The sequence below is a fragment of the Pan paniscus genome, chromosome 10, assembly GCF_029289425.2.
Source record: "Pan paniscus chromosome 10, NHGRI_mPanPan1-v2.0_pri, whole genome shotgun sequence".
Classification (NCBI taxonomy): domain Eukaryota; kingdom Metazoa; phylum Chordata; class Mammalia; order Primates; family Hominidae; genus Pan; species Pan paniscus.
This window is the reverse complement of record NC_073259.2, coordinates 135,976,538-135,988,341: the sequence shown is the minus strand read 5'-3', so window position 1 is coordinate 135,988,341 and position 11,804 is coordinate 135,976,538. Positions and strand designations below refer to the sequence as shown.

Sequence of the window (11,804 nt, the reverse complement as noted above, 5' to 3'; positions counted from 1 at the left end):
CTGAGATGCAGAGGGGGCACAGTCTCAATCCCCTTTGAGACTAATGTCACACAGCGGACATGCGCCCTCTGCACGATGGGGGCCTAGAAGATGAGTCTGTGTTTGATGGAACAGATTATTTCTTTCTCATTGAGTTGATAACCTGTATTAGCTCCTTTCGCTGCTGCAACAAATTACCACTAGCATAGTCTTACAACAACACACATGTATTACCCTCCAGTTCAGAAATCTAAAATGGGTCTTACTGGATTTGCAGGTGAAGTATCACTGCAGATGGGGTGACTATGCTTTTGAAAATGATGCAAGCAGAGAGAGCACCATTTCAGAGTGCATTGTCAGTCTTTTCAATTTCAAGGGTTTAAAGAAAAATCCTCACTGGCCTATTTTGATTTCTCTTAATAAGACTTTAACTATGAAGCTTTTCTTTTGTGTGGGTTGGGCCCCTGGGATATGTACCTCATGAATTGAAATCTGAACAAAGATAATTTTGGACTAACAAAAGGATTATCAACATCATTATCCCTTAAAGGTGTCTTCAAGTCTCAGTTTCTTCTGAGGCTCTCAGGTAGAATCTATCTCCTGGCTGTTTTCCACGTCCAGAAGCTTCCAGTGTTCCTTTGCTCATGTCCACATCACTCCTATCTCTGCTGCCTTTATCACAGATCCTCTCACTCTGACCCTCCTTCCTCCTTCTAATAAGGATATGTGTGATTCCAATGGGTCTGCCAGGATAGTCCAGGACAAGCTCCCAGTCTCTCCATTAGATTAACTCTCATCTCAGTCACATCTTCACAGTCTCTTTTGCCACGTAAGGTAGCCTATTCATAGGTTCCAAAGATTAGAACATCTTTGAAATGTTTGGAGAACAATTATTCTGCCTATGTATTGGGGGCATCTTTGAGGGAATCAATTATTCTGCCTATCACAGTGATCAATATTTAAATACCAGAACATTTACCATTTATACTTTTGGTTAAAATATGAGCTTTAGTTAATAATAACAAACACACCATACTAATAATATACCATACTAACATATAGTAATTATTGCTAATACTAATACCAATGTATAATACTATACAATATGTATTATTAGTATGTATTATTATACATACTAATATATAATAATTATTAGTAACACGCATAGTAATGAATAATGTATGTCACACATACTATGCATATGTATAACACTATACTAATGTATAATACTATACTAATATATAATAATAATATACCATACTAATGTAAGATGTCAATAATAGGGGCACTGGGTATCCCCATTGGGTTTACAGGAACTCTGTACTATCTTTGCAGTAATTCTGTAAAGCCAAAAATGAAAGTATTAAAAATGACATTTCCTGCTGCCTTGAAAATGTGGGAAATCAATTAACAGTGGGGCATGCCAGCATGGAGACAGTTGACTGTATGAGTCTTTGTTGGGACACACCCCTTTCCGTTAACTGAAGTCCCTAAAATGACCTGCTTCATTCATTGATGCCATTTCTCTAGTGGCTTATGGAATTTGAGATTGTGACTATTGAGTAAAGTCATTGAACAGACAATTATGTAATTACCTGTGCGCTCTGCACCATGGAGAAAGAGGTCCGTAAGTTCCCAGTGTGTCCTTGAAGGGGAATCTTGCCTCTTCTCAGGCTCAGGTTGGTCCCTCAGAGTCCCTCCAAGTCAGATGGAGAGTCAACGACAGATGTGCAGGCAGGTGAAACTTCTTCTTCTCGCTGTACTTTACAGATTATAGTAATTTCAAGCTCTATTAAATGAGGATGCATCTTTGCTGGTTGATGTCCCTATTTTTCTGGTTAAGTGCATTTGTTTCCAGGAGCTGATGTGCTAAGAGAATTGTTGCCTAAGATCTAGACAAGTCATCCCAGTTATTGTGTGGGAGGGAAGGGGAAAAGGAGGTGGGTTGTTAAAAGCTGGTGGAAAATATGCCTGTGGCTAAGAATAATGTAAATCCTGGTATTATAACTTTAAGCCAGGTGCTGAGCCATTACAGTATTCAGTTATTTTGATGCTTCAAGGCAAATGTTTCCAGGTCTGAAATTCTAGTCTAGTTGACATTCAACAAATGATATTGTGTTTTCATGGAAAGATGCCCATTTATGAAGGGAAGAATTCATGTCATTCAGCCTGTTCCCTGCCTGCCATCAGCACCCCCATTAATACACCTGTTACTAATGTAAGGTAGTCACCTTTAATGTTTTCTAAAGGAGAAAGAGTCTACAGCCTTCTGCGGAGATACTGCAAGGTCAGGGAAGGCCACATCAGGAGAAAATCAGCCTTTCTTCCTATTCTATTTTGAACTAGGAATCTTGGAACTGTAACCAAATTCTGTCATTTTCCTTACCTTTATTCCTGCACGTAGTTGCTTCTTAGCTAAGTTAACCTTACCTCTTGACCTTCCTTGATGAAAATTAAGAAGCAAGAACAGAGGGTCTGAAGATCTGAAAGCCGTATGTAATTTTCTAGGTTACATATAAAATATCTGCCTTATCATCATAACTATCATTCGCTGAACACCTTTCACAGGCAAGATACTGTACCACACACTTCTCATATAGTATGCCACTAACTTCTCATCGAAATCCTTTGATGATATAACCCACATTTATCTTGTGAAGCAGTCAGCAAACCACAGTCCTGAGGTCAAATCTGCCCCACTGCTTGTTTTTGTAAATGAAGATTCATTGTAACACAACTGTGCCCGTTCATTTCTGCATTTTGTGACACAACTGTGCCCATTGATTTCTGCATTTTGTGACACAACTGTGCCTATTCATTTCTGTATTTTGTATGGCTATTTTCCCATGAAAAGAAAAGAATTCAGTAACTCAGTGGCTGCAGTTCTGTCCTGGTAGCCAACAATGTTGAAAATATTTCAGAGTCTCACCTTTTACAGAAAAGAGCTGGTGAACCCCTGATCTAGTACCACGTCTTAAGAAATACATGAAGACTAATGCATTTAATCCTCCCTCACAACTTGGCAAGCACATATTACTATTTTCCCAGTCTTGCAGATAAGAAAATGAAAGATACAAGGAGTTAACTTGCACAAGGTCAAAGAGCTTACAAATAGTAGAGACAGCAATCAAATCCAGCCCTCTACTCCATAGCTGGTTATCTTTATACCACAGAACATGACAATCACCTACACTCAACAGCCCAATCTATTTTCCTACTACCAAACTTCTTTATCAAATATGTGTGTTTATTCTTTCCAAAAGAGATCTAATGTGCTTGCAAAACCATCAGTCTGTAGGAATTCAATATATATGGGCCTGTATCAGCACACAGACGCATGCTTTGTAACATGAGGACATTATAACTTTAAAACTTGTGTTTCTGTCATTTTTATTCCTCTGAATAGTTTCTTTCCTAATTTGTTTCCCACACTTACTCATTTAATAAACTTTGAAATCAACTCACTAATAACCATGCTTAATGAGAACAGCACAGGCTCCCCCAGGCTCCAAAGAGTTACATTAGTCAGTTTCCTTTTAAAGATATATCACATATTTCCAATAATTTTATTCTAGAGGGCAGTAGGATATGTTTCCAATAGAATAAAGCTTTTGGCTATCTGGAAGTGTCACAAGTGAGCTATGTGTTGTGGTACTTAAAAGCAGGGCTGGGGCTCGGCTGCTGGGGTTTGAATTCACACTTCATTACTTAGTGGCTCTGTGATTTAAGAAAGTTAGTTAATTTCTCTGAGCCTCATTTTCTTTGTCTGAAATGAGCACCGTCAAATGCTAGATAACAATGCCTGTTACATATTAAGAACCACGTATCGGCCGGGCGCGGTGGCTCACGCCTGTAATCCCAGCACTCCGGGAGGCCGAGGCGGGGGGATCACGAGGTCAGGAGATTGAGACCATCCTGGCTAACACGGTGAAACCCCATCTCTACTGAAAATACAAAAAATTAGCTGGGCATGGTGGCGGGCGCCTGTAGTCCCAGCTACTTGGGAGGCTGAGGCAGGAGAATGGCGTGAACCCGGGAGGTGGAGCTTGCAGTGAGCCGAGATCGCGCCACTGCACTCCAGCCTGGGCACAGAGTGAGACTCTGTCTCCAACAAAACAAAACAAAACCACGTATGAGACCGCTAATATGTGAGGGAGATAGAACTGTGCTTAGACATATTACTGTATTCCTTGACTTCATCAACTACAAGGATTATCAATCTCCTCAGGGCATCTGAACATTGTAATTATGAACATGTTTCTTGACAGTGTGGTGAAATTTGTAGATACACATAAGACCTGCTGCATTCTGTAGAGCTATTTGCTCCTACATTTAATGGCCCAAACGGAGATGTTTTTGGAGGTCCCGTGCCTGCTGTGTTTGCATTATTTTCCAGAGTTTTCTTATTGCCCATTGTCATTTCCTGTATACTTTGCTCTGTTTCATCTTGTAATTTGCTATTTCTGATCCGCTGTGGTTTTGTAAACCAGAAAACCAAACTCAGAAGAGTCACGTGCAGAACAAGTTGTTAGTTTTTCATGGATGAGGTTTCAAGTTTGCCCGAGGTATTTTCATTTCGAATTTTCCTCCATTGTTCTGGATAGTTGGGGGACCACAGGTTTCCTAGGCTCGTAAAGACATTTAGCACCCCCCCCAAAACCTGGGCAGCCAAAACAGAACACTGACTCATTTGACCCTGAATCTCCAGGTGATGGAAAACATTCTTCGCACTCGCATCTTTTCACGGTAGCGCACTCAGGCTCCCCTCAGAGTGTATGGGCCCGACGCTGTCCAAGAAAACCCACGACTGCCAACTCTCATCCCAGCCAGGGAAATTGTGCTGGATTCTTCATGAACCAGCACATTTCATTTATGACACCCAGTGATTAATTTCACCACCTCACTATGAGTACCATCGTTGCCAAATTACAGCATACTTGGAGTCCTCATTACATTCATTGATTCAATTTTAGTGTGACTGAGTTATTGACGTGGATGTGAATTAACTCATTTGTCGGCAGCCAAAGGCCAGTAATAGAATTTAGAGAGAAATTATGTCTAGATAACGCTCAGCATGGGTGAGAGTGTCTGATTTCAGTGACTTAACACAACAAGGACCTCTCCAGGTCTCCTGGGGCTTGCCAGTAGGCAGAGGTTCTCTGGCATATTATCCTTAGCTATCATCAGCCCCTTGGATGCACTGTCTATCAGGGTAGTAGAAAACTGCAAAAGAAGTAAGAAACAAAGCATGTGAATTTTTTTTGCATGGGTAGAACTACTTAGAATTCTAGGAAAGGAATCTATTTTATATCAACAAAATCAAACACTTGCTTTATTCTTCAGGCCAAGGTTCCATATATTAAATATGACAAAATACAACTGGTTCAAATATCATGCTAAGTGAAATACACCATTCACAAAAGACAAATACTGTAGAATTCTTCTTATACCAGGTACCTACAATGGTCAAATACATAGAGACAAAAAGGAGAATGGTGCTTGCTGGGGGCAGGGGAAATAGGAATAGCGTTTGGTTTTGCCAAAAGGTGAAAATAGTTCTGAAGATCAATTGCACAACAGTGCGAATGTGCTGTACACCTACCAATGATTAAGAGTGTAAATTTTTATGTTATGTATATTTTACCACAATTTAAGAGATTCCACAAAGTTTAGTAGCTTAAAAGACAAAACCAACCAACCAAATATGAAAACACTAACTGATTTAGCCAATAAATCTGAAGTCACTAGATGCTTTTAGCAGGGATTGTTTCATGTAGAGAATTAAAGGTTGACTCAACAAAGGAAGGACTGAGCCGGCAAAGTCAGAAAGGCTGCTATAAATCTTGCAAATTATGTTGGCACCCAAGTGGCTGATGCCCAGGAGGAAGTCAGGAAACTGGCACCGCTTCGTGCTCACCATCCACCAAGGCCCACATGCATTTCTGCACCTGCCACTGGAGACCAATGCCTTCCCTGCTTTTTACCTTTTAAACCTCATGCACCTGACGTTCACTTGGAGACAAAAATTAGGACTCTACTAGCAAGGCAGCCTAGATCATCCTTAGATAGAATTTTAGAAGCACAGAGGTAACATTAAGGCTTAATAAACAATCAGGTACAATCTCCACTGGAATTTTTTTTTTTTTTTTTTTTTTGAGGCGGAGTTTCACTCTTTTGCCCAGGCTGGCGTGCAATGTCTTGGTCTCAGTTCATTGCAACCTCTGCCTCCCAGGTTCAAGTGATACTCCTGCCTCAGCCTCCCTAGTAGCTGAGATTACATGCGCTCACCACCATGCCTGGCTAATTTTTGTATTTTTAGTGGAGACAGGGTTTCACCATGTTGGCCAGGCTGGTCTCGAACTCATGACCTCAGATATCCGCCTGCCTCAGCCTCCCAAAGTGTTGGGATTACAGGCTTGAGCCACCACATCTGGCCATCCACCGGAATATTAAGAAGTGAAAATTAAGAAGCAAACCCATGTTTTTTGAAATTACCACCATATTTAGAGAAAATACAGCAAGTGTGAGGTAAGAGAGGAAGGTAAATGAGATGGAGACAGGCACTTCACTATGGACATTAAGCTCTGACTGTGTTCCACAAAGAACATCAAACTGGTAATACAAAGATGATTTTTAGGAAATAGAGTAGACTGTGAAAAAATAGAAATTTATTTTAATGAGTATTGAAGATCATACAATTAGCAGAGAAAACTGTGATTTCAGAGATGTTATTGATGATGGCTGCTAAATTTGGTAGTAATGAGTTCATGTATCTTCCACAGACAACAACATATTTTAATTCCAGGGCCCAGGAAGGAAACAAATAAGCTTCCTCTCCCACCAACAAAAGAAATATAAAAGAAGATTTCCAAAGTTTGGGGAACCACAACATTGGTGACTCACAGCTATTTGCAAATACTTTTCTGTTACATCTGGTTTGTTTGTTTCTTTGTTTGTTAACAGAAAAAGTGGCAAATAACTTGTGGACAAGTATTTTTTAGCAGCTTTATTGAAGTATAATTAACATACACTAAACTGTGCACACTGGAAGTGTGCAGTTTCCTAAGTTTAGCTATATGTATGCACCTGTGAAAAACTCCCTTCAATCAAGACAATGAGCCCATCCATCTTCTCAGAAAGATTTTTTTTGTTTGTTTTTTGAGATGGAGTTTTTCTCTTGTTGCCCAGGCTGGGGTGCAATGGTGCGATCTCGGCTCATGGCAACCTCCGCTTCCTGGGTTCAAGCGATTCACCTGCCTCGGCCTCCCTAGTAGCTGAGATTACAGGCATGTGCCACCACGTCTGGCTAATTTTTGTATTTTTAGTAGAGACGGGGTCAGAGAGATTTTTCACCTTGATCTGTAATCCCTCCCTCACACCCCTCCATACCACCCTCCTCAGACAACCCCTCCTCTGCCTCCTGTGACAATAAATGAGGTTGCATTTTTCTCAAACTTCATTTAAAGAAATCATAGAATGCGTACTATTTTTTTGGTCTGGATTTTTTTTTTTTAGACAGGATCTTGCTGTGTTGCCCAGGCTGGAGTGCAGTGGTGCAATCACAGCTCACTGCAGTCTTGAACTCCTGGGCTCAAGTGATCCACCCACCTCAGCCTCCCGAGTAGCTTGGATTGCAGGTGTGTGCCACCACAGCCGGCTAATTTTGAATTTTTTTGTAGAGGCAGAGTCTCACTATGTTGCTGAGGCTGGTCTCAAACTCCTAGCCTCAAGCCATCCTCCTGCCTTGACTTCCCAAAGCACTGGGATTACAGGGGTGAACCACTGCACCCAGCCTGGATTCTTTTACTCAGCGTGGCTATTTTACACTTCATCCATTTTATTCCTAATATTTAATAAAATGTTATTCAATATTAAAATATTGAATAATATTTTGTTTATTGTTGATTAGTATTCCTTGTATGAAGATACCACTCTCTGTGCATCCATTAACCTGTTAAGGGACACTTGGCTGGCTTCCAATTTGGGGCTATCCACAAATAAGGCTGCAGTGAAAATCCATGTGCTGGCTTCTATGGATATACCTTTTCATTTATTTTGGGCAAATGCCTAGGATGGTTGGATCATATGTTAGGCATATGTTTAACTCGAAGAAATTGCCAAAGTACTTGCATTCCAAAGTCGTTGTGGAGTGTTTCTTTCACATTCCTGACATTAGTCTTTTTATTTATTTATTTATTTTTGAGATGGAGTCTCACTCTGTGGCCCAGGGTGAAGTACAGTGGCATGATCTGGGCTCACTGCAACTTCCGCCTCCTGGATTCAAGCACTTCTCCTGTCTCAGCTTCCCGAGTAGCTGGGATTGCAGGCGCCCACCACAATGCCCCACTAATTTTTGTATTTTTAGTAGAGACAGGGTTTCGCCATGTTGGCCAGGCTGGTCTCGAACTCCTGACCTTAGGTGATCCACCTGCCTCGGCCTCCCAAAGTGTCGGGATTACAGGCATGAGACACTGTGCCCGACCCCATTCGTCTTTTTAATTTAGCTATTTAAATAGATGTGTAGTAATCTCTCTCTATGTAGTAATCTCTATATGTAGTAATCTCTTATTTTTCTAATGGTTAATGGTGCAGAATACCTATTTGTGTGCCTGCTTTCCATATATCTATGTTGCTGAAGCACCTGTTCAAATTTTCCTCCCATTTTTCACTCATGTCATTTTTTTTCTTCTTGAACTTTGAGAATTCTTTATATTCTAGATACAAACTTCTTGTCAAATTTATGATTGCAAATGTTTTCACCCAGTCTGTGGCTTGCATTTTTATTCTCTTTAGTTGTGTTTTATATAAAAAGCATGTTATGATTTTGATTAGTGCTAATTTTGTTCTTTTTTTTCCAACATTGTTGTGGCTATTCTAGGTCTTTTGCCTTTCCATATAAATTTTAAAATCAGTTTGTCAATTTCTATTTAAAGTGTCTTCATGGATTTTGATTGGGATTTCATTGAATCGTAAATTGATTTGGGAAAAATCAACATGTTAACAATATTGAGAGTTCTCATCTACGAACATGATAGATCTCTTTATTTATAGTTTTCCCAGCAAAATCTTACAGTTTTCAATGTAGGTCTTTCCCATTTTTATTATTTATCCCTAAGTATTTTATATTTTTGATGCATTATAAATGGAATTTCAATTTGGAAGTCTGACTGTTCTTTGGAAGTATGTAGCATCTTTGAATTTCAATTTGGATGTCTGATTGTTCTTTGAAAGGATTTTTGTAGTTTGATTTTGCTGAATCTTGTGCTTGGACCCTGCAAGTGTTTTAAGCAGTTCCAGTAGGTTTATGATAGAGTTGATTGGGTTTCCTACATGGAGTTTTTCCACTCTCTATATGGTGTATAAATAAAGGCAGTTTTCCTAATCCCATTCCATCTGGGTGCCTTTTATTTCTTTTAATTGCCTTATTGCACTGGCTAGAACTTCCAGTACAATGTTGAATACAAGTGATCTGAACAGGCATTTTTGTCTTGTTCTTGATTTCATGGGGAAAGCATTCAGACTTTACCACTAAGAACGATGCCAACTACTGGTTTTTCAGTAGATGCCTCTTACAGATTGCAAGGATCTTCCTTGATGATTAGTTTGGTTAGAAGTTTATTTATTTATATTTTAATCAGGAATGAATGCTGAATTTTGCCAAATGCTTTTTAACATCTAGTGAGATTATCTTATGACTTTGCATTTTAAGTTTGCTAATATGAAGTAAATAATTGATGAATAGATAAATTTTAAACCAACTAGGCAATCCTAAGATGAGCAACACTGGATCTGGAGGTATTATGATTTTTTTACACTGTTAGATTCAGTTTGCTAAAATTTTATTTAGAATTGTTATGTTTATGTTCATGAAGGATATCAGTCCTTAGGTTTATTTTCTTGTAAAGTTTTGTCTGGTTTTTTGTATTCTGGCCATGTTGGCCTCATAGTTTCTTTTTTCAATGTTTTAAAGTAAATTTGTAAAATTAGTATTGTGTCTTTCTTAAATATTTGGTAGAATTCAACGGTGAAACCATTTGGAACTGGAATTTTCTTTAAAGAACTTTTTAAACTAATAATGCAAATTTCCTTATTAGATATAGGGCTGTTGAAGTTAGCTCTTTGTTCTTAACTTGAGCTTCAATAGTTTTGTTTTTCAAGATTTTTCTATGTATGTTTTCAAATTTACTGCTACATAACTGTTCGTAATATTGTTAGCAGCATTTTAGCGTCTTTAGAATGTGTAGTGATGCCATCTCTCTGCTCCCTGGTATTATGAATTTGTGTGCCTTTTTTTCTTGATCAGTGTGAAAGGTATTTATCAATGCTTTTTATATGCTTTAAAAACAAGCTTTCAGATTAATTTCCCTCTTTTTTTTTCTATTTTCCATTTCATTGACATCTACTCTGAGCTCTTTTAAAAAACATATTCTTTCTTCTGCTTCCTTTGAGTTTTATCTGTTTTTTTCTAGTTTCTTAAGATGGAAGCTGAAGTCATCGAAGAGCTTTTCTTCTTTTCTGATACAGGCATTTAAACTTCCCCCTCCCAAATTCTGGGTCATTGACATCCTGCAGATTTTGATATTGTATTAAGATTTTCATTCATTTCAAAATTCTTCCTGATTTTCCTTTTAATGTCTTCTTTGACCCATAGAAATCTAAAACTGCATATTTAATTTCTGAAAAATTTGAAAATTTTACGGAAATCTCTCTATTATTGATTACAATTTTTAATTCCTGTGTGGTCACAACATATATTTTGTATTACTGAAATGCTTTTATATTGACTGAAACTTGTTTTTTTTCCCCCAAGGTCACAGATTATATATATATATATATATATGTATTACTTGAAGTTCTAGGTTGCACAGGATGTGGTTTAACTTGATGATTATTCAATGTGCAGTTGAAAAAACTGTGTATTCTGCTCTTCTTTGGTGGACTATTCTATGAAGGTCAATTAGGTCAGATTCATTGTTAGTGTTGTTCAAGTATATTATATTCTCACAGATTTTTCCATTAGGCCTATCAGTTTTGGGGAGGAATACTGAAATCTCTGATTATAATTGTGGTTTTGTCTACTTCTAGCAGTTCTATCAGCTTTTGCTTCATATATTTTCAAGTTCTGTTAATAGGAGCGTAAATATTGAAGGTTATTATAGCCTCTCAATGCATTGACTATTTTATCATTTTGAAATAAACTTTTTTATCTGTGATGATATTCTTTGCTGTAAAATTTACTTCATGAGATATTAATGTATCAATTTTACTTTTCCTTGGTTCAGTGTTAGCAGGAATTTTTTCCATTATTTTAATGTTAACCTATATGTTTCTTTATACTAAAGTGGGTTTCATAGTTGAGCCTTCCTTTATATTCAAAATAAAAATATCTGCCCTTTTAGTGGGAGTATTTTTACATTTACATGTAATATAATTACTGATATGTTTAGAATTAAATCTATCATCTTACTATTTATATTATAGTTTCCTCAAATGTTCTTTCTTCCTCTTTTCCTCTTCTGCCTTCTTTTGGATTAATTGAATATTGTTATGATCTCATTTTATATTCTATGTTTGCTGATTAAATCTTTGTTTTGTTATTTTGATGCATTCTTAAGAGTTTAAATTACACAACTGTAACTTATCACAGTGTAGTTTTTTTCAATAGATTTAAGGGGTATAAGTGCAGTTTTGTTACATAGGTATATTGCCCAGTGTGGCAAAGTGTGGGCTTTTACTGTAGCCATTACTTGAATAGTGCACATTATACCCATTAAGTAATTTCTCATCCCTCATTCCCCTCCCAGCCTCCCTTCCCTTTGGATTCC

The 11,804-nt window shown here is 38.0% G+C and overlaps 1 long non-coding RNA gene across 2 annotated transcripts in view; it reads right to left on the bottom strand.

The window, feature by feature from the left end:
• LOC100980301 (uncharacterized) overlaps positions 1-1,932 on the bottom strand; it is a 36,425-nt gene extending 34,493 nt beyond the window's left edge. Inside the window, exon 1 of one of the 2 annotated variants that reach the window (XR_008620550.2) lies at positions 1,575-1,932. This is a non-coding gene — a long non-coding RNA (uncharacterized LOC100980301). The remainder of the gene's footprint in view (positions 1-1,574) is intronic. The other variant, XR_008620549.2, reaches the window with a different exon arrangement.
• Positions 1,933-11,804: the final 9,872 nt, after the last annotated feature.